This window comes from Schistocerca serialis, chromosome 3 (assembly GCF_023864345.2).
Source record: "Schistocerca serialis cubense isolate TAMUIC-IGC-003099 chromosome 3, iqSchSeri2.2, whole genome shotgun sequence".
In the NCBI taxonomy this organism is placed as follows: Eukaryota; Metazoa; Arthropoda; class Insecta; order Orthoptera; family Acrididae; genus Schistocerca; species Schistocerca serialis.
In genome coordinates, this window is record NC_064640.1 from 324,152,515 (window position 1) to 324,176,983 (window position 24,469).

The following is a 24,469-nucleotide window of genomic DNA, read 5'->3' on the forward strand; positions in this document are numbered from 1 at the left end:
TCACAGTGAGAATGAAACCTACAAAACGACACTCATGCACTCATTCCCACCTCACTCGCCTTCACTCACACAATCTCTCATTTAGACGCCTTAAGACAACGGAGAAAGCGTGAAACGTTCTACACCAGGGATTAAAACAGAAGTAAAACCAGAGAAGAGCTAAAAGAAAAATACGGAGATATGTGACTGGCTGACTACTTACAAAAAAAAATGAGTGATCTAGTCACGCTGTTAACACATTAAGAACATTTCCGTAAATTTTTTGTAAACAAGTCGGACAAATCATAAAACGTTAAAAGCCTCACCGCATTCTTTTGAAAGCCACTTAAATTAGAGGGCCGACCTGCCTGCAAATCTGCCGCTGACCTCTATCCCGAAAATAAAACACAGTGTAGTAAAATGTGGTGCACTGTGATCTGTAAGCAGCCACGCGTCGAAGGACTGTGGCCTTTGCTAAGACGACAAAGGGGGACCTCCTCCCGTCTTTGGGCCTGAAAGGAGGTACGCCACGGGCGCGTAGTGGGCTTCACTAGACTCAGCTTATTATCCGTCAGTTCCAGCCACTCATCCTCCCTTCGACTCATGACTCATGACTCATGACTCTGTACCGCCACAGCGAGGTGATAACATGCAGGGGGATGGCACACTGAAATAACTGACGATCACGACACGCCTCATTGGTTGCTCCGTCTGCCTTTCCCTTCCCCACAGTACCCATGTGCCCTGGCACCCAGCCGTTGTAGATGGAGGAGGGTGTCCTGTATATTCTAGACTACTTCATCTTCTGGGTGAAAGCGTTGTAGAGAGGGCACTCAGAGAATCGGAACATAGAAGGAATTTAGCACATGAAGCACATCTCATCTGCTCCAGTGCCCGCAAGATAGCACATAGTTCCGCCTCGAAGACAGTGAAGTCTCGAGACAATCGAACCTTGAGGAAACCGTAATTTATTAGTGGCTGCTGTCTCTTGCATCCGCTCACTTACATATTAGTTTTTCATATTGTCCAGCCAGCCTTGTGAAGCATATGGACCAGTGCAACATTTCCATTCCCATTCTTGCAGAATCTACACATGTTTTATTATTCTTGTCCAATATTCTGAGACACATGGAGTCACTGGGCGGATAATGCATCTATAAACTTTCTCCTGCAAGTAACTGGATATTTTTGGTCTGAAAGCACCCAGCGCCGATTCATCCACGCAGCATTACCTCGTGCTTGAGATCTTTGATCGCCTCACGAGTCCTAATTATAAGAAAGAAGAAGTATTGAAACTTTGTAGGTTTGGGAGTAGTTGGTTCTTTGAGAGTACGGTGCCGCTAGTCTGAGTTCCACATTCTAGATAAACAGTTTTCTTTGCTTATAGGCCATCTAATCCTTAATATTTTGTACATTATGTCCTTACTTATTGGTAAAGTATTTTGAACGGCTGTCAGGAATTGAGCGTATGCTCTAAACACCTTAAAATGGAAATCTAGTATAACATCTAAATTGAAATAAATAATTCTAGAAAAAATTCTCCCAAAACTTAAAAATACACCCAGAAAGACAAGGCCTATTATAAAATAAAAACACGCTCTTAAAATAGAATGCTGACCTCTTAGAAGGGGACTGCACCTATTCGTTATCACTGAGTTGAACGAAAAGTGTGTTACATGCTGGGTTTGGCAATAAATGAAATTAACATAAGTGGGAGATCCAGATGACCAACCGTTTAGAAACAATAGCATTTTTAGCGCGGTCGGGTAATGGGTGAGGCACATAGTAGTTACAATAGTCACCAGGTAATGATTGGCGCGGCGAACAGTGCGTCTACTCGCTTCAAAATCAGGACATAATAGAAAAATGGACACAAAAGCCTATAAAAGCGTATTCTTTTAAGATTCTTTGGGCCGCTGATTAGGTATCCGATGTCGTAACTACAAAATGCAAAATGGCGGATTCAGTTTGGCGGAAGAAAAATTATAAATTCCTTTATTGGAGTAAAATTTTGGGTATAAAGTAATCTGAGGTCGCTGATAACGAACTGCAAGTCGGAATTGCCGTATTGAAATGTTTTATTCGACATTTTACGTTTTTCAAACGCAATCGTAGTCACATTCGTCGCTTGCACCATTATCGCTTTCAGAACTGTCGCGGTCGTGTTGTACATTGTGACATGGTTGGAAAAGCAGATCTTTTCTATTTATCTTCTTCAACTGTCATTTTCTGGCATTTCGGAATTAGCGGATCCGAAGAAGTCAGAAGTCAACTGAAAACGTCATCCTTCGTTTTCTGACGGGAATATTTGCGTGTGAAATCTTCCAGGAAACCCCTGATATCGTTATTGGGAGATTCCTGTGCATCGTAGATATCCGACTAATCGGAATAGATACATTGTTTTCCGAGTTCTTGATAGATATACTTTAGTTCTAGGGTCCTTTGTACAACGTTTGAATATTTCTGCAGAATTTCATGGAAAACAGAAAATAGAATTCGAGAAAATATTAATCTTCTAAAACATCTTATTTGCCACTTTGAGGAAAAATTATGATCACAATTCCCAATAGCTCCCCAAGCGTTCTACAGAAAACCCGAATAACATTTTTGTGCAGACGATTGTAATAATAAGGGACCCATTTTTACAGTGTGATTCCACCGCAATGTAGAAAAATGGCCAACTAAAAACGCGTAAATACATTTGAAGTCATTACCTACATTATTGAGGTAGTTGTAGCGCTATTTACAAAAGTGGAGGCACGCAGATAAAATTTTATAGCCAACGATTTTGGATTGTATCGGCAGTAGTTTACTTGTAAGTAATTATACATCATTACAGTGGATAAAAGTGTCATTAACAAACCTTCTGGAGTGCTACTAGTCCTATTTTATTCTGAAACTGGCCTGGATCGTTGCCATATGTTAAACAGGTCACACAAATAATATCTGAAAAATGTGTCGTGGTCCTATTCACTGTTACCGCCAACTTTCACCGCACGTATCATATCGACTTGAGAATGCAATGCATTTGCAGCAGTGGATAGGCATGCACCAGAGCGATCTACACAAGATTTCGAGGGACTAAAGTTGGAACGCGCACCGTTTTCTGTTTCTATTCTGTCCAGGTTTTGAAACTAGTTGACCCACTGTGTGGCGGTAAGGAGTGCAGAAGTATAATCTCAGGGTCGTGGGATCGAGTCCCAATGGGGAAAAGTTTTTATTTTCAATTTTTACGTCACTCACACCATAAATCAACCGAAATAACGGTCAATACTTTTTATTTATTAATATTTTCATAAAAGTTATTAAAAAGAAAAGCAAAGGAAAATTGAGGATTGCAAATAAATTTCGAAGAAAGGACTGTAAGGCGTCCAAGTGAACATATCATATAAAGTTAGATACTGTTATTATTCTGCAGTTGATGATTTTACACGTGTTTGGGTCATATTCATCATAAAAAACAGGGGCAGCAGTAACAGCCTCGGAATTCAGAGCACGTTATTAACGCCGCATATTTACAATTTCATCGTTGTTTTAAATTTGTATAAAAAACCGACTCGGTTTACGTTCATAAAATATTCTCTCTCACAGCACAGTTTAGTAGCAATCCACGAATAAAGCATCATTTCGTCAAATATTCGCAAGGACAGCTGGTGACGTACAGTGGAATGTGTTTTGGTGCATTCTTTTCGGGATGTGCCGAGTTTACCTCCACTAGCAATCTATTGTTAGCGTGCAGGTGCCGAGCGCTAACGTAATACGAAGTCCTACTCGCTTTAACTACAATACAATCTTGGAAAGTTATTTGCAGAGTCCTCGTGGACGCTGTAAGAACAATCATTTTGTTAGAAATTTATTTGCAATCCACAATTTTTCTTTATCTTTCCTTTTCATGGCTTTTATGAAAATATTGATAAATACAACACGTTGAACCTTGTTTCGGTTTGTTTGCAGAGTAAGTAAACCAAAAATTAAAAATAAAAAAGAAGGGAGTCAACCACATGACCCTCGGATTATCGCCCTGTACTCTTTCCACTACGCCAAACATTGTCTGGCAGCTGTACTATCATAAATGGCTCATACCTCACCCAAGCAGTATTACAAGTGCTGTTTTTTTCTTAAAGTTTTGGGAACTCTCACTTCTGTCACTTTCTTTCCTGCCCAAACCCAGCTTATACCACCAATTTGGAAGAAATCGGCGATCACGATCTGGCAAGATCCCCTTGTGAAACAAGGAGATAAGCGCATTTCGAATCGAATTCGCACGTGTCATCAATAAATAATATTCCTGTCAACTGGCTAGTCTGAGTTTGAACACTTCGGCCCCTTCTGCATCATATAAAAACTGCGATCTTACAGTTACAATACGAAAACGATAGCAGCAAAGATTTAACCATTCGCAAATACATGGCATATACGACTTCCTTTTAGTGTCTCATGACGCAGCGGCAGGATTGGCATAAATACGCAGAAATATCAGAATGGTAAATCCAGGGTAATGAAATAGCCAAAAAGCAGGAACTGTGAGCAATGTAGACAATAACTCTAATAATTCTACGCAGCTAAGTCTGACAATACCTTACCACTCCAAAGTAACTGTGTACTGTACAGTGACAACTATCGCACATATAAGTGTATGTAGTGACGCATGCTAGCATTCATTCACCCCGCGTGAATGGAATGGGAGGAGCACTTAATAATATTGACAAGTATCCTCTGGCACGCACTTGACAGTGATATGCAGAGTACACAAGCAGATATATGTCCCAATGCGCTCATTTGTTTTGCAGTGTTTGTTTTTGTCGCGCGTGTGGTTCGAGTGGATGTCAAGTGTCTAAACAAAAGAGAAAAGGGCTTTTGTGTGCGGGGGGGGGGGGGGGGGGGGGGGAGGGTGAACGGGGATGATCGGAATGGGGAAGGCGGATAGCTGTCACGAGAGAGAAAGAGAGAGTTCATTTCGTTTTCGGTTCTCACAGGCCTTTACTACTGTGAGGGCGGAACAGTAAGCTACGAAATAAACACACAAAAAGGGTGACATGTAAAATTAACACTTTATGAAGCACACCGTCGCGAGAAACTACCGATATGGAATTGATGCAGGACCGATGGAACGAATAGAAATCATAAGCAACACAAAATGAGGACTCGTCGAATGAACTACGATAAAATGGACTCTTCTTTTACAGATAATGCAAAATAATCGGAATTGTTCGAACAACAATTTATTGCTTGGTTTTGAGACCTTACGAAATTCTAATGACAAGTGCAAGTCCATTTGAATAAGATACCTACACATTCGGTTCAGTTCTGCTCTCAAAGAAAAACTGCAACAGCATCTTGTTGTACAGATTGATGCACTAATTTTGCATAAGATGGCTGCACTTAACAGAATACGGAAATCGTCCGGTTGTTTTACGCGGAGAACTCTTGAACATATGCTGAAGTGCATGGGTGTGATGTTGTTACAGCAATTCGGTCTGTGTTTTTCATTCATGCCCGTTCTACTTTTCCATACATGAACATAAGCACATGGAAACGAGTAAAAGTATTGTATATGAAGTCCATCCCAGGGACAAACAAAATTTTGTTAGTAAGTAGCGTGTTACAGAACTTTAAAAATATTTAGGAAAACTGAGAAAATAAATATTCTGTGCAGTAGTGTCAGGTGTACCATATCCTAAACACCGCTATTTTCGTAAAAAAGAAAAAATCGCGTTCAGTCACTAATGGTTATTTTCATTTCAATACACGATACATTTCGAGCCCTAGGGACTCAACTTCAAGTGACTGATCAGTTTACATGATTGTCTGAAATCAGGTTATCACTGGACCTGTTAAGCGTATGTGTTACAGTTACATTGTAATACACCTATGTGTGCTTAACAGGACCTTATTTCAAGAAAATGATGTAAATTGGTCAATCACTTGAAGATGAGCTCCCAGGGCTGAGACTGCATCGGGCACTGACATAAAAATCATGATTAGGGACTGAAGATGTTTTTCCAGACTCCGATACAGTCACAGCGACAAAAATCATGATTAGGGACTGAAGATGTTTTTCCAGACTCCGATACAGTCACAGCGACAACACTAACAACAAAGGACGAAATCAAGAGATCTTCTGTTGATCACTTCCAAACGATTTGTTATCCGTTGTTCTTTGCTATGCGAGCTCTCATAGATAAGCTCACCCAGATTTCCTAGCATATGCTTGAAATACCAGATCCAACCTTTACTGACCAACAATCAGGAACGATCTGAAGCAGTAAAATACACGTGCGAATAAGAGTATGATGCGCAGAAAGCGACTGTGCGCGGATCAGTTCGTCTTTCCCAGTCAGTTAAATCTTTCGCCAAAAAATTTGAATTTGATTCACATATTCCGCCATTTGAACTTTTGTCCTTTTAGTAATTCACAAATAAGAAGTAAGAGGATGTCTCAAATTAACGCTTCTTACTAAGTAAACATAGTACGTCTTTCTGACGAAAACTTAATATCAACTTATCTAATTCACGAGCTACAGATGAAGAAACTAGTATTTTTACGATTTATGTAGCGTAACCAAAGTACAAATATATCCATCACGTGTCAAAGACTCCCAGTCGAGAAAAATTTGTGTGCTATCGATGCAAGAGGTCATCATTTTACGTTTTTTCTACTGGTAACGAAGTTGCTACGAAACAATTTCTATGTTGACCATACATCACGCAAGAAACTTTTTTTTCACTGAATTAGTGTAGCTGTCTTCTGTAGTACATTCTGATAAGTAAAACAAGGTAAACTCACGATATCACAGTTTTATGAGAACCGGAGGCTACAGAACACAATGAGCAGGATATTTGGCCAAACACATACTCAATTCCTGCTCACAGCTATAACTCAAGAACATATCCTAGCATCTACTTTTTTCTATGATTCTAGACCAAATATTGCGTTTTAAAGTATCTAGAATCGGATTGAAGTTAGTTACTTTTCAGAATATGAGTAGACTCTCTTTATACTTTTATAAAATTTATGTAATTCAACTGATAGCTTGGGTGACCGGGTTATGAGATTCAGACGATTAATGAAAACGGCGAAGAAAAAAAGTAATATAACAAAATTGAAACTGTACTCTCTATTATAGCAACTTGTGTTTCACATATGAAGTTAGACCACCGTTCTCCACACCATTAGGGAAGATATTACGTAACTTCTGAAAAAAAGTAATTCTGTTAAAAGGAACGATTAATTACATACCACGCTTTTCTGCAATTTAAGTAGACGATTGCCTTTATTTTGTGATATAAAAAAGAAAAAAAGACAAAGTAAATATTTACACAAAACAACAAGAGAAATGATAGAGATTTTAACATTATCAAGTGTCATTCGTCTTGTTAGTAGTCTCAGGGGGGATGAAAGAAAAATGAGTAAAAATTAATTACAGCATCGTTCCAATTATTAATTTAAAAAAGTTTTTATTGTGCCAGCAATTTTGCTTCTTGGTGTGTTCGACGAAGGAAAGGAGATTAAGGTTTTATGTTCCATTGACGACGAGATCATTAGAGACGGATTTTGATATATAGAAGAGTCAGGAACTTTTCCGGTACTCACATTGTACACGAAGTGTAAAATATAGAATCTGAAATTACAACAAACAGTTTAACTTCTCATGCCTTAAAAATATAAACTTGATTAAGAAAACTAAGTTAACTTTTGTACAAAGTTAATTTTGCTTCATTTCACAACGCTTCAGGCAACATAACTCCGCTACTTTTCCACTGTAAACTTTCATAAAGCACTTAAATAAAAAAAAAAACCGTACGACTGTTATTAATTAACTGAACTTGTTTCTCTCAGAACCTAGTTAATGGCATATTTTAAAAGCATTATGATTACATGAAAACGCACACAGAACAGCGCTAATTCAAACGCATTACAGGACTAAGCGCCGGTTCTGGCTGTTAGCTCGTGTTTTGGTGAATATTTCCTTTACCGATATCGGTTTTTCAGGGCTTTTCTCTATTACAGAGCGAAGCCCAACAGAGAGGTTCCCGACGCTGCAAGAGCTAATTGCCTGACGCCTGTAGCACATTTAACACGCAGTGTATTTGCACAGTTATTCGAAAGCATTCCCACACATTTTGAAGTTTAATTGCACTGTGTGTGCAATGGAATTTCCAGTGTTCTGAAGACTTTAGACGCATTAAGCATTAACTTTGACAGTCCGAAATGTAAATGTGATCACTTACCAGACAGTCACTCATTTCACAGTGGAATCAGGGTAAAAGCTCATGTGTATTTCCTGCAAATTGTTTTCAGAAAATTATAAATTCCAACGAATTTAGGAACAAAACCTTCTCACTTCCGTCACATACATGTTCCCAGCGTTGCAAGATCCATCTTAACGTACATAACTACAAAGCGTTAACCTAATACTACTTTCTTAGTCCAAACTGTATTCCGACATATAGCAGAATTTTAAAGAAAACAGAAAAAGGGGAGATAAGTCTCAACACTGTCTTTATTTAATTTTTTTTTGCGAATTTGTGGATATAAATATTAAAATATTTCTGTCATTTTTATTTAAGTAGTCCGTAATCAAGATACTGGAGTTGATAAAAGTATGTTTTACCCTTAAACCATTGTTGGATAATTTTTGAAATCATGAAATACATAATTGTGACGCCACAGTCATTGTTGAAATGAAGTCCTGACAATCGAATAATAACAATGATATGATATAGCGTATTGAGTTGCTGCAGTTTTCCTGGGTTTGCCGACAACGGTTAGGCTCAAAAAGATAAAAAAATGACAAAAAAATGGACAAAGGTTATCCAGAATTCATGGACGATTGAGGAACTTAAGCAACGCACCGTAACAGAAACTGATAAGATACGGGTGAGGAGGATAAGGACATCCACGCCCAACTGATTATAGTCGCTGTTGTATTTGTAGTTAAACATTAAGCTCGGCAAGATATATATCCTTAACAGAAAGATCTCAAGAAAGTCGCGAGTTCCGGAAGATTATCATTGTCATCTAACAACAGAGGTAAAGAAGTAAAGAGGATATCGATAGCAAAACTCTGGAACCAGCTTTGTTGAAGGCCAAGAAAAGAAGTACACGATCAAGTATGTTCGTAACTTAATCGTCGCTCCGGACGCTCCCCGGTAAAGTTTGATGGCGTCACTTCCTGTTGTGTCTGGCTCACCTTGGCGGAACACCCAAAATTTTTTCAGCAACTTCGTGAACCACCCAAAACGGGTGCGGTGTCACGCACGGCAGCAAATACTCCTACAGGATAATGTCATCGAACAAAGTTGCTGTTTCGAATCATGCTATACGTAATGTGAAGTTCATGAGTACAAAGAGCACCACTATCTCTGCCAGTTACGCTGCAAGGATTGTTCAGGGGTGCTGTATTAGTATTTTGATGTGAGGAATCTACGTACTTCGCAACATTGTCGTAGTATTATCATATAGTATTTCTCTATAACTAATTATCTCGCATAGTTTACGACACTTGGGCTATAATTAATAAAAAAACACGTTATAAATAAAGTAACTTATTTTTCATTATAGAAGATTGTAAAAATGCTGTAAACTGCGGAAAACTGTAAGCGATTTCCCACACCCTAAAATTCTGCGGTGTGCGCAACAATACGTAGCTGACAGCTTGCCGAGTTTACAGCAGTCGATTTTCCGACAGCTATTGTAAATGAATAAAGATTGTAGAACGATTTCATTCGAAGGAATCAGAAAGAATTGGCCTTTATTTGCGAAGATTTCACCCTACAGCATGCCCAAGGATCCAATTTTATTTCAGTTTTATTTCAGCACATTTACAATGGTTTCATTTCGAACTAAGAAAATATCGTACAATGAGGAGTCGTTCTATACTGATATTCACGCACCCACTGTAACATCAACAATTCTGGCAGAACATCCCCGAAAACAAAATTTTCCCTTTTCAGTCTCATAATATAACGATTATAAGAAATGCTGTAGTATACTACGATGTTATATATCTCTACAATGGGACGAATGTCATTACTCGGGCTAAGCGCAGTACGAACTAATAGACAACTCGATATTTTTCTGGGAATAAGGAAGAGGACGGACATTTGGCAGCTGAGGTTCGGTCCTAGGTAGCGCAAAGATCGGGCAGGGCAGCGACGCAGAAGAGGCGTACCTGCGGCGGCAGCGGCGGCGGCGGCGAGCAGCGGCAGCGTCATCGCCAGCAGCGGCAGCGGCGGCAGCAGCAGCCGCGCGCCAGCCATGGCAGAGGTCAGCGTCGCTCTGCCGCTCTGCCGGCGGCGCACAGCGGCGCCTCCGCTCCGGCGCTCGGCGCGTCGCCCGCCGGCCACGGCGCACGCCCGGCGCGGCCCCGCCCGCCTCCCGCGCCTATCGAACCTCGGACACTTTCGGCAAGTGTGCAGGCTCGCGCCCCTAATTCACGTCGCCGGCGGTCCGGCACGGCACACACACGCTTCTCGCGGCCGCTCCTACGCGAACAGTAAAGAAGCGCGCCGCCGGCGCAGTCCGAGAGGAGAACCGTATTCCCTGCCTGTGCGGAACTACTAAACTTTCCCTGCCACCGGCTTACGTTTATTTTCCGAGTACGCATGCGGCAGTTGGCAATTTCGTTCGTAGCTGTCGTTCGGAAGCTGTCGTGCGTACTCTTTTGACCGAAATAAAAAACCGTCGTCGGCTGTGCAGAAATTTTAATAAATTCACTTTACGGCTTTCAACGGCCTAATCTGTCACCTTCAGGAGCCTAACACAATTTTACACTACCGGCCATTAAAACTGCTACACGAAGAAAAAATGCAGATGATAAACGGGTATTCATTAGACAAATATATTATACTAGAACTGACATGTGATTACATTTTGACGCGATTTGGGTGCATAGATCCTGAGAAATCAGTACCCAGAACAACCACCTCTGGCCGTAATAACGGCCTTGATACGCCTGGGTATTGAGTCAAACAGAGCTTGGATGGCGTCTATAGGTACAGCTGCCCATGCAGTTTCAACACGATACGACAGTTTATCAAGATTAGTGACTGCCGTATTGTGACGATCCAGTTGCTCGGTCACCATCGACCAGACGTTTTCAGTTGTTGAGAGATCTGGAGAATGTGCTGGCCAGGGCAGCAGTCGAACATTTTCTGTATCCAGAAAGGCCCGTACAGGACCTGCAACATGCGGTCGTGCATTATCCTGCCGAAATGTAGGGTTTCGCAGGGATCAAATGAAGGGTAGAACAACGGGTCGTAACACGTTTGAAATTTAACGTCCGCTGTTCAAAGTGCCGTCAAAGCAAACAAGAGGTAACCGAGACGTGTAACAAATGGCACCCCATACCATCACGCCGGGTGATACGCCAGTATGGCGATGACGAATACACGCTTCCAATGTGCGTTCATCGCGATGTCGCCAAACACGGATGCGACCATCATGATGCTGTAAACAGAACCTGGATTCATCCGAAAAAAATGACGTTTTGCCATTCGTGCACCCAGATCCGTCGTTGAGTACACCACCGCAGGCGCTCCTCTCTGTGATGCACCGTCAAGGGTAACCGCAGCCATGGTCTCCTAGCTGATAGTCTATGCTGCTGCAAACGTCGTCGAACTGTTCGTGCAGATGGTTGTTGTCTTGCAAACGTCCCCATCTGTTGACTCAGAGATCGAGACATGGATGCACGATCAGTTACAGCCATGCAGATAAGATGCCTGTTATCTCGACTGCTATTGATGCGAGGCCGTTGGGATCCAGCACATCGTTCCGTATTACACTCCTGAACCCATCGACTCCATATTCTGCTAACAGTCATTGGATCTCGACCAACGCGAGCAGCAATGTCGCGATACGATAAACCGTAATCGCGATATGCTACTATGCGACCTTTATCAAACTCGGAAACGTGATGGTACGCATTTCTCCTCCTTACACGAGGCATCACAACAACGTTTCACCAGGCGACGCCGGTCAACTGCTGTTTGTGTATGAGAAATCGGTTGGAAACTTTCCTCATGTCAGCACGTTGTAGGTGTCGCCACCGGCGCCAACCTTGTTTGAATGCTCTGAAAATCTAATCATTTGCATATCACAGCATCATCTTCCTGTCGATTAAATTTCGCGTCTGTAGCACGTCATCTTCGTAGTGTAGCAATTTTAATGTCCAGCAGTGTATATTGTAAGTAACGCGATGTTAAATAAGAATCGGAAAATAATAGCGTCCTCCGTTAAAATAACAATGAATCGTGTCACACTGTGGTATTATGCACCGAGTTCATCTATATTTTATTAGATTTCGTCGCACCGTGTACAAAGACTTGCGCTGCGACACTGAGGTGGCAAAGGTCATCGGATAGCGAATACGCACATAACAAATGGCGGTACTATCGCGTACACAAGGTATAAAAGGTCAGTGCTATGGCGGATCTGTCAGGTCATTCGTGTGAAAAAGTTTCCGACGTATTAATGGCTGCACGACAGGAATTAACGACGCAGGGAACATTCCATTTCGCAAATTTCTAGGAAATTCAATATTACGAGAACCACAGTGTGAAGATTGCGCCGAGAATACCAAATTTCAGGCGTTACCTCTCACCACGGACAACGCAGTGACCGACGGCAGCACGTCTCGCGTAGAGTTCTCAGTGCTAACAGACAAGCAACGCCGTGTGAAACAACTGCAAAAACATATGTAGGACAGAATGAGATTTTCACTCTGCAGCGGAGTGTGCGCTGAAATGAAACTTCCTGGCAGTTTCAAACTGTGTACGGACCGAGACTCGAACTCGGGACCTTTGCCTTTCGCGGGCAAGTGCTCTACCATCTGAGCTACCCAAGCACGACTCACGGCCCGTCCTCACAGCCTCACTTCCGGTAGTACCTCGTCTCCTACCTTTCTAACTTTACAGAAGCTCTCCTGCGAACCTTGCAGGGCTAGCACTCCTGAAAGAATGAATATTGCATAGCAACAGCCTGGAGTCTGTTTCGGGAATGAGTTTCCAAAATGAGTTTTAATCTGCCAGGAAGTTTCATATCAGCGCACACTCCACTGCAGAGTGAAAATCTCATTCTGGACACATCCCCCAGGCTGTGACTAAGCCATGTCTCCGAAATATCCTTTCTTTCAGGAATGCCAGTTCTACAAGGTTCGCAGGAGAGCCTCTGTAAAGTTTGGAAGCTAGGAGACGAGATACTGGCGGAAGTGAGGATGTGAGGAAGGGGCGTGAGTCGTGCTTGGGTAGCTCAGATGGTAGAGCGCTTGCCCTTGAAAGGCAAAGGTCCCGAGTTCGAGCCTCGGTCCCGCACACAGTTTTAATCTGCCAGGAAGTTTCATATGTGGGACATATGACGAACGTATCTGTTAGGACAGTGCGACGAAATTTGGCGTTAATGGGCTATGCCAGCAGATGACCGACCAGCTAACAGCCCAACTTGACCTCCAGCGCCTCTTCCGGGCTCGTGATCATATCGGCTGGACGCTAGACGACTGGAACACCGTGGCCTGGTCAGATGAGTCCCGATTACAGTTGGTAAGAGTTGATGGTAAGTTTGGCGTGTGGCGCAGACGGCACGAAGTAATAGACACAAGTTGTCAACAAGGCACTGTGCAAGCTGGTGGTGGCACCACAATGGCGTGGCTGTGTTTACATGGAATGGACTGAGCCATCTGGTACAAACTGAACCGATCATTGACTGGAAACGATTATACTGGGCTGCTTGGAGACCATTTGCTGCCGTTCATGGACTTCGTGATCCCAAAAAATGATGGAATTTTTATGGATGAGAACGCGCCATGTGACTGCGATTAGTTTGATGAACATTCTGAACAATTTGAGCGAATGACGAATGATCTGGCCACTCAGATCGCCCGACATGAATCCCATCGGACATTTATGGGACATAATCGAGACGTCAGTTCGTGCACAAAATCCTGCACCGGCAACACTTCCGCAATTATGAATGGCTCTAGGGGTAGCGTGGCCCAGTATTTCTGCGGGTACTTCCAACGATTCTTTGAGCACATGCCACGTCGTGTTGCAGATCTATGACGAGCAAATGGAGGTCCCACACGATATTTGGATGCATCCCGTGATTTTTGTCACCGCAGTGGATATGTAGGATTGGTGTCAATTCCCATCCAATAAAACAACAGAGGGTCAAGGAGCGTGAGAATGTAGATATGCTTGGGTCTCGCACCGTACTGGATGTGACGGAGAATGCGGTGATTCACATAGAGAGGTATGGCGGTAAAGTTTGTTTATTAATATTAACTTTATAAATGATTGTGTATGACTCCATTTAAACTGTCGACAATATCCACACTGACGGCTTCTTAACAACGATTTCAGTATCTCCAAAATCAAACTCACATTTTAATCAGAATTTCAGTTAATATTTTCAGTCGTTGGACGAATAAACCGCCCAGTCAGAAATGCACCCTGTGCAGGCATATGCAAAACACATAAGCTAGCTCACTAGGCAGTTTAGAACGAACTTTCAGGCGGTGTGTACAGACAGTCTTCGATTTCGTATTCGGGCTGACAACATGTACTCGAAGCGAGTGAATATTTTATAATGCTCAAATTAAGTTAAAGTACTAGTCATCCATGGGAAACCTTTACGCCGTCTTGGACTAGTTTCTGGAGAGGCACCACGTAAGTGCTGTGGACTTTATATGTTTTCAAGTAAAAGTGACTTAGTTAAAAATGCCTCGGAAAACGTTTTTATGCAAATTCGCGAGTGTGCGACTTCGAACTGCCATTAAATACGTGTGGAGGTAATTTTATGAACTTGAAATCGTGCTAGATATGTGGTGACTAGAATCTGCGAACTTGCATACAAGTATTATCTTTATACTACCTCTAAAGACTCTTTTTTCTTCATTTTCTCTATTAAAACGCAAGATGGCATCCCATTATTTTGTGAGTTTCATTAAAGTAGCGTTGAGATTTTCCAGCTTTCTGTTCTATTATTCACAGTCGATTGTATGCTCGTTTTGAGCCACGACTGGCAGGGATACGAAGACCAATTGGGCCACTGAGGCAATTTTACAAGACACCAGCTAAGCAGACCTCTTAATGGTGGGTAAGGGAACTTGCAGGTGTGCTAGACCTTCTCTTTAAGATCTGGTCAACGTAGTCCTCTAGATGCAATAACTCGCGAGGAACAGTTTAGGCTGATAACATGTCTGACGCAGTAATGTGTCACCGTAGGAACGCTCCTTATTTCACCCTGATTAATTGATTAGTTAAGAAGGGGTAGGAACCGACGTAACGTCGCGATAAATACATAATGTATTCTGCTCATAGCAAATGTGTGTTTTTGCAATGTGAAACTATTAGTGTTGTAAAATTACCGGAGGAATCAGTAGGCTTTCATAGGTCAGGATAGACTACGACAGTTTTCCTATAAGTTAAGTCAGTTAACATCGTAGCCGTGTTAGTTGTCCGTTGCGTGTGTTGCATACCTATCGGGCGTTACCTCATTGCTTTCGCATTGTTTATATTCGCGTTCAGTCTCTTACTAGATTTCCCTAGTAACTAGCAGCGGTGAACCGTCTTCACACTGGTGGTTCAAATGGCTCTGAGCACTATGGGACCTAACATCTGAGGTCATTAGTCCACTAGAACTTAGAACTACTTAAACCTAACTAACCTAAGGACGTCACACACATCCATACCCGAGGCAAGATTCGAACCTGCGACCGTAGCGGTCGCGCTGTTCCAGACTCAAGCGCCTAGAACCGCTCGGTCACTCCGGCCGGCCTTCAAACTGAGTGAGGGTCTTTAAAGAGCCGCGTAAAAAACTGAATATTATTGTTCTACATAGTTGTGTTACTTCAAACTGAACAGTATTTATAACAAAATTGAAATTATCAGAGGTTAATTCAGGTTTTCTTCGAAAACAGTTGATTTGTAAACTGAAACAGAGGGATGTTATAGCTGTAAAAATATCAAAAATACAGATTGGTCATATAGCGCTACAAAACGTAATTTTCTAAAAAAGTAAGAAGGTAAATCTTAAAAAAACCGAAAACAAAAACATATCAAACATCGCTTCAATACTTCGTCGAACATATATAAAACATGTTTCTGTTATTCATAAACAACTTTCGCACTTGCTAATAACAATAGGAAATTCTTGTCTTCGATCATGATGAAAAACGTTCTGTCGAGTATGAAAATGGCTCTGAGCACTATACGACTTAACTTCTGAGGTCATCAGTCGCCAAGAACTTAGAACTAATTAAACCTAACTAACCTAAGGACATCACAAACATCCACTCCCGAGGCAGGATTCGAACCTGCGACCGTAGCAGTCACTCGGCTCCAGACTGTAGCGCTTAGAGCCGCACGGCCACAACGGCCGGCTCGAGTATGAAGTAACAATAACAATGGTAAAGATTCTTTTATGTTGCTGCATGTAAAATGTACGTGCATCAAAAGTAATTCCTTTGGTTACATAAAAGCGCAGAAATTACGCGACCAAATAATTTTTATTACTTCTAAGATGAAATTTACATTTTTAAGGATATAAATACTCACTAGACTAACACCAAATATGAGATTCTTATAATTTGCAAAACAAACGAAAAACAAAGAGAAGTAGTCGGCTCTCAGTTTCTCTCTCACACATTTATTTATGCTTCTTTCTCTGCCAGTGCTACCAATTTACTTCGTTATTTAAATACTGTATCCAAAGAACTGAATGGTAGTTTCGGTAGAGTGCAACTCTATGAACTATTCATTCTTTGCTTAACTAAGGACGTGTTTATCGTCCGATACTTGTTTGACGTCAGCTACCTGCAATTTAACACGTTCACAGCTGCGCTGCGAACGGTGTTTCTCGCTGTGGAGCGATGAGTGTATTCATGTTTTCCTTCATGCGGTGGCGCTGCTTTACCTGTTTCTCGCCGTTGGGCAGCGGTCGTATTGCAACGCCCTAGATTACTGCACGGTCCAGACACATTAATGTAGCCACCACCAATTTTTTTTTTTTTATTAATACCTCCGTTCTTCCCTCACAGCCCTTTCTTACGATCTCCGAAGGTTCCTTCAACGGCGAGTTTCACTGCTTTAGTTAAATTTAAACGTATAGGTCATGTTCCGACAAAGGGTGATACGTAATCGTCTCACCTTTACAGCAATGAGGAACAAAATCAAGAAATAAATGTTACAATGTGAAACCGTAAATGTTCCTCAGAGTCCATATGCCATGACGAAAGTTCCTTTAGGTTAACTGGACCCTCATGATGTATAGCAAAACAGAAAGTGTATTGCTTTATAATGCAACTTTATAAACGAATTTCTTGACGCACCGTTCTTCTTGAAACCAAATAATGAACGAAGGACAGAACACAAGGAGTAGCAGACAAAACACAAGAAGCAACTAATGGACGAATTGACAGTCCATCATAAGACTTGAAAGCCTGCCGGCCGGTGTGGCCGTGCTGTTCTAGGCGCTTCAGTCTGGAACCGCGTGACCGCTACGGTCGCAGGTTGCGCAGGTTCGAATCCTGCTTCGGGCATGGATGTGTGTGATGTCCTTAGGTTAGTTAGGTTTAAGTAGTTCTAAGTTCTAGGGGACTGATGACCACAGATGTTAAGTCCCATAGTGCTCAGAGCCATTTGAACTATTTGAACTTGAAAGCCTGCGGCGTTACTAGGTTGTCAGACAGAAAATAAAATATTCACTGGACGCTGTACAAAAATAATAATGCTCATCGAAGTGCATCGTCGAAAACTTTTTTTAATAACATAATAATCGCCTTCAGAGTCGAAAACTCTGCACTGAATATTGAATACAAATTTGGCGCAACCTGGTTGCAGACATTCTTAATGACACTCGAAATAAATGTTCACTTTTGAAATAAAATGTACTTTAAACAAAGGAAATAGAAGTCTGGAGAACGCGGATAATAGAGCAGTTGTTGTCGTAATTCGGAAACGCAGTGATTTATTTGACACGCCCAACAGGGCGTGATCATTAACTTTCGGGCTAAACATATAAGCGTTCCCGAAACTGCTAAGCTTGAAAACAGTTTGCGTGCCGCAGTTGTTAAAGTATACAGTGCATGACACTATCCAAAACCTGTGCCAAGGCAGTTGCGGTGCACCACGGGCCACAAATGACAGGGGTGAACGACGGCTGCGGAAGTGTGTAAGGGCCAATAGACGTGCAACTATTGAGCAACCGACCGCCCGGATAAACCAAGGGGCTACCAACAGTGTCCCCTCAACGACCGTTCAGCGAACGTTGCTGCGTATGGGCGTCTGCAGCAGGCGCCTGGTTCATGCACCCACGCTGGCTGCCGTTCATTCGAGACGACGGCTGGAATTTGCAACTGTACTTCCACTGAGTGGCAACATGTAGTGTTTTCAGATGAAATACGTTTTATGCTCCCTCACACAGATGGCCGTTGGCGTGTACGACATGAAACGTCTGGAAAAAAACACCCTTAAACCAGGAGAGAATGTTATGGTATGGGGAATGTTCTCGTGGCATTCCCTGCGTGATCTCGTCATTCTGGAGGGCACAACCGATTAACATGAGTATGGATCTATCCTTGGGGACCACGTGCACTCCTGCACGTAGTTTGTTTTTCGTCAGAACGATCACATCATTAAGCAGGGCAACATAACATGTCACACACCTCGCAGTTTACGTGCGTGATTCGAACAGCACGAGAATGAGCTTAGGGTACTCCCCTGGCCACTAAACTTCTCGGATTTAAACCCAATCGAGAATCAGTGGGACGATCTCGGTGGGGCTGTTTGCTTTATAGATCCTCAACCGAGAAACTAGCCCAGCCGGCCATGTCTCCACATACTTGTCGATACATTCCAGAAACTCACTGACTCTCTTCCTGCACATCTCGCAGCAGCCCGCGGTGCAAAAGCTGATTTTTGTGTCTTTTGACAGGGTCATATTAATGTGACTGGACTGTGTATGTTGAATCTTGAACTTTCATTGTCAACACAACGAGAGATCACATAAAATAATTTTACGTTAAACTAATCACAAATGATATGGTGTCTTATTTGTTCAGAAAGCTCTCTCGTTGAAGGGTTACACGAAATTCTATTCAGAGCTGTTGTTTGCGACTGTCTGACATGTAATACATCACACAGCACAGCATTGCTGGTAGCATAATCGTTAGAGCCCAGAGTGAATTCCCGGTGGTATATGCTGTCCGAGGGAGCATCTAGCGTTAGCCATCAGTGGTTCACGCCGACCAATGAGAAAATCTAGCCTGAACCACCAGTGGTACACGACAACATGAACGGTATAATCATGTATCTAACACCTGAAGACGACAGATGAATCTGTCGAAACTGGTGAAGTGAATTAAAAAAAAAAAATTGTGCATCTGAAGACTGATTTATATTTTGATGAAAAGAATACGAGAGTCTCTCATAAATTTTTAATTATCATCTCGAAAAAAAACAAGCAGTGACCATTAAAGTTGGTGACGGTACTGGCCCGTCTCTACATCTTCACCTTTCAGTGCGACATACTCTTCCCAACGATGTATGACATGGCGGAAACACTGGTCTAAATGTACACCTACATCACCATTCCCCAATTTACACTTAACTCTTTGACAGCGGGTTCGGACTGTTTCTCGACCGTTCCACTCTCGAATAGCACGTGGGAAATATGAATACCTTAATATTCCCGTACGAGGTCTGATTTCCCTTGTTTTATCACAATGGCCATTTGTTCCTAGGTACGTGGGAATCAAATTTTTTTCTCATTTGGACTGGTGGTTGCAAATTTGTGAAAAGGTCTCGCCGCAAACACCTTCCTTTATTTGAATGACTGGCACCCCAACTCGCTTTTAATATCAATAATATTCAATCGTGTACTCCGTGAAAATACAAAACGAACTGTCTTTCTCTGAACTTTTTTGATGTTTTCCGCCTTATCTTGTAAGGAAGCCATATCGCTCAGATGACGGACTAGTGTAGGGTAGACAGCCTCTTTAGTAAATGCGTCGCACCTTCCAAGTGTTCTCCCAATAAAAGACAATTTTTGGTTCACCTTACCCATAACATTTTCTGTTTGATGGTTTCAATTCAAATTTCCGGGGCGAATTTTTCACTCTGCAGTGAAGTGTGCGCTGATATGAAACTTCCTGGTAGATTAAAACTTTGTGCCGGACCGGGACTCGAGTCATGGGCCTTCGCCTTTCGCAGGAAAGTGCTGTATATACTGTTCCCCCAGCACTACTCGCTATCCTTCCTTACAGCTTTACTTCCGCCATTATCTCATCTCCTAACTCCCGAAATTCACCTATGTTCACCTGCAAAACTTGCAGAACTAGCCTTCCTGAAAGAAAGGAAGTGAAACTGTGAGGACAGGTCGTGAGTCGCGCTTGGGAAGCTCAGTCGATAGAGCACTTGTCCGTGAGAGACAACGGTCCCGAGTATGAGTCCCGGTCCGGCAAACAGTTTCAATCTGACAGGAAGTTTCATATCAGCACACACTAGCTGCAGAGTGGAAGAGTCATTCTGGAAAGACCCTCCAGGCTTTGAAAGAACAATGTCTTTGCAATATCCTTGCTTCCCGGAGGGCTAGCGACGCAAGTGGGAGGTAAGAGATGAGGTACTGGAGGAAGTAAAGCTGTGAGGACGAGCCGTGAGTCGTGATTTGGAGGCAAAGACCCCGGGTTCGATTCCCGGTCAAACAAACAGTTTTAATCATCCAGGAAATTCCCATTTGTTTTTCTTAAATGGATTTAACTGAATCGACAATTTTTAAATTTGTGTCATTTATCGTGTAACACAAATTCAACGGATTTTTTATTCTCCTTTGCAAAGCCTCAAGCTTTTTGCTGTTTAGGGTCAGTTACCACTTTTCGCAGCATACGGATATCTTGTCTAAACAATTTTGCAATTCGTGTACATTTTCTGGTGACTTTATTACACGGTGAACATCACCTGCAGAAAATCTAAGGCGGATTCTCAGATTGTCTCCTAAAATGTCTACCTAGATTAAGAACAATAGAAAGCCTGTAACACTCCCTAGGGGAATGAATATTTCTTCTATTTCACCTGACGACTTCCGTTGCGACTTTTTTTTATAGAAAATCACAAATCCAGTCGCACAACTGATGCGATAATGCATAGGCACGGAATTTGATTGGGAGCCACTTTTGGGAATTGGAGTCAAACACTTTCTGAATATCTAGAAATATGAAACCAACTTGAGATCCCCTGTAGATAGCAGTCATTACATCGTATTTATATAGCACTGGTTCCATCTCACAAGAAATGTTTTTCTGAATCTGTTCCATGTGTCAATATCTTCTTTTCTTCGAGATATTTCATAACGTTCCATCATGGTATATGTTCAAAAATCATACTGCAACTCGATTTCTACACTATGGGTTGCATTATGGTTGTTGGGGAAACGTTCAATCACGAATATCATCTCGTTGTGTTCAGAAAATGTAGGCCACCCAATGGTTACTTCATCCAACGACTGATGTAAACTATGATTGCTCAGAGAAGCAGCACATTTGACTGTCACCTGTGCAGAAAGACCCGGGGAGTTATCACGGAGCAAAAACATCCATTTGGACGCTTCCTTTCGGAAGCCTCCCGTCAGCTCGTTCAGAGATTTTGATAATACGCAACTGTGACGATCGGCTCTTCCTATCACAGTCTGTTAGCACCACAATACGGCAGTCCCAAAAATCACTCAGAATCACCTTGTCTGTTGATGGTTGCATCTTCCCTTTTTCGGCAGTAGTGAGTACACAGTTGGCTTTTCTCGTTTGTCTAGAGGTCATAGTGTTACATCCATATAAACCTACGCACATAATCCGCAAGCCACAGTACGGTGCGTGGCGGAGTGTACGTTCTGCCGCAACTAGTCATTTCCGTTCCTGTTCCGCTCGCAAATAGAGCAAGGGAATGACGAATCTCCATACAACTGCATTAGAGCCATAACTTCTCTCATCTTATGTTCGTGGTCCTTAGGCGAAATGTCCGACGGGTATTCAATAAGTACTACAATACATTTTTTCTGGAAGTAGGTCAGTTTTATTCAGGATTCCAATACATCAAACTATTCTCTACTCTTTTGGCTACAAAACTCCACTTTGCAACATAATCTCCGTGCAAGGCAGCGGCCTTACGCCACGTTACTGGGAGGGCCTGTATGCCCATATGGAACTACTCAACCGGTCGACGGCGCATCCAACGTCTTGCTGCGGCAATAACCTCCAAATCACCCACATACAACTTCCCTCGGGCCGGCCACGGTGGCCGTGCGGTTCTAGGCGCTCCAGTCCGGAGCCGCGCTGTTGCTACGGTCGCAGGTTCGAACCCTGCCTCGGGCATGGGTGTATGTGATGTCCTTAGGTTAGTTAGGTTTAAGTAGTTCTAAGTTCTAGGGGACTGATGACGACAGCAGTTGAGTCCCATACTGCTCAGAGCCATTTTTGAACTTCCCTCGGAGTGCATCTTTCACTGGTCCAAGCAAATGAAAGTCGAAAGGTGCGAGATCCAGGCGGTAGGATGAGGAAAAATAATTTAATGAAGTTCTGTGATCTCCTCTCGCGTCCGCAGACTTCAGTGAGGTCTTGCGTTGTCATAGATGAGGAAGTGTTCGTTTGAATTTCTGTGGCAAGCGAACACGCTGAGGTCATTTCTTCAGTTTCCTGAGGGTAGCACAATAAACTTCCGAGTTGATCTTTGTGTTATGAGGGAGAACATCGAACAGAATAACCCTTTCAGAGTCCCAGAGAATCGTCGCCATGGCTTTACCGGCTGAAGGTGTGCCTTTGCACTTTTTTCGGAGGGGAGGTGATGGGGCACCACTTCATGGATAACTGATTTGTTTACGGTTCGAAGTGATTAACCCATCTTACATCACCTGTGACTGTGTTTGACAAGAAGTTGTCACTGTCAGCCTGGTAACGTGCCAGTAGTACAGCACAGATGGTCCTTCTTTGGTCTTTATGGTCTTCTGTTGGTAGTGAGGCACCTAGTGGGCGCACACCTTTGGGTACTCCAACTGGTGTACGAGTGTGTCAGCACTACTAACAGGGACGTCCTGTTGTGCAGCAATGTGTTTGATTGCGAGCTGTCGATCACCTCGAATGAGAGTGTCCGCACGTTCCAACATTGCAGAAGTCACAGCTATGGGCGGCCAGCTGGCAAGCGGGAGGTCCGACTGGTTTGCGCGACCTGGTTGCGATGATGACAGACGCTTCGTCCCACGACTCACCGTGATTTTGTTCCTGCTAGTCTCTGTAGACATTCTGCAAGAGCCATGCTTTGATTTTCCACCAAATGAAACACAATGATATTTCTCTGCTTGGAACGCACGTTTGTTACAGACGCCATTTTGAACACTACTTACAGGGTCGCTACCTATCGAAAATTCATGAAACTATAGGATCTGTAACAGGAATATTCGACGAGGTCCCATAACAGAACAGCATTTTTCCACCGAAGTAGGGCGAGAAAAAAAAATTGTGTTATTTACTGAACGTGGTTCATGGTGTGGGTTCCTGTAGTCATGTCCTAGTTCATGAACCACGGGCAACGTATGAGTGGCCAAGTAAGTGGTCCCGACAGTCGGGATACCAGTTACTTTGGAATAAGGCTGGGCATCTCGGACATATTCTGAGATGTGGTCACCTTTGTGCTCATACGGCAAAGACTACCAAATCCACCGGTTGGTCCCTCAACCGTTAGGGGTAAAACTCACTGGGACTCGGGGCAAGTAAGGCTAGCAACCTGCTTCCCTGGTACTTTGAAAATGATGCTGGCAACAATCAGAGCAAAATGCCTCGGACCTTTGGAGGTGACGGAGTCCCACCTCTAACTGACAAACCAGGGACTCCTAAGATACGACTCGGCAAACAAATGGTAATGAGATGGGGAGCTATTAATATCAATCGGGGCTACTCTGGGAAGAAGGTAGAGCTGGCGGAGGCTGCAAGTAAAATGGGGCTGGATGTTTTACCTGTTAGTGACATTCGGGTAAGGGGTGAGAAAGAAGAGGAAGTGGGAGAATACAAGGTCTAACTGTCAGGAGTCAAAGCAGGAATAGCACGATGGGGTGTAGGGCTTTACATCAGGAAAGAAATGGAACCCAGCTTAGTTGCAATAAGGTATGTAAACGAACGACTGATGTGGATAGATTTGACAGTGTCTAGCAAGAAAATTAGGGTTGTGTCAGTATATTCGCATTGTGAAGGGACAGATCAAGATAAGATGGATAGTTTTTATGATGCACTCAGTGATGTAGTTGTTAGAGTAAAGGACAAGGACGGTGTTCTGCTCATGGGTGATTTTAATGCCAGGATTGAAAATCGAACAGAAGGGTATGAAAAGGTTATGGGTAAATTTGGAGAGGATATGGAGGCCAACAGGAACGGGAAACAACTCTTGGACTTCTGTGCCAGTATGGGCTTAGTAATCACAAACTCCTTTTTTAAACATAAGAACATTCACCGGTATA

The 24,469-nt window shown here is 42.7% G+C and overlaps 1 non-coding gene across 1 annotated transcript; it reads left to right on the forward strand.

Moving 5' to 3' along the window:
- Window positions 1-13,218: 13,218 nt before the first annotated feature.
- Trnas-uga (transfer RNA serine (anticodon UGA)) lies at window positions 13,219-13,295 on the forward strand. Its single transcript has one exon. It is a non-coding gene; the product is annotated as a tRNA-Ser (tRNA).
- Window positions 13,296-24,469: the final 11,174 nt, after the last annotated feature.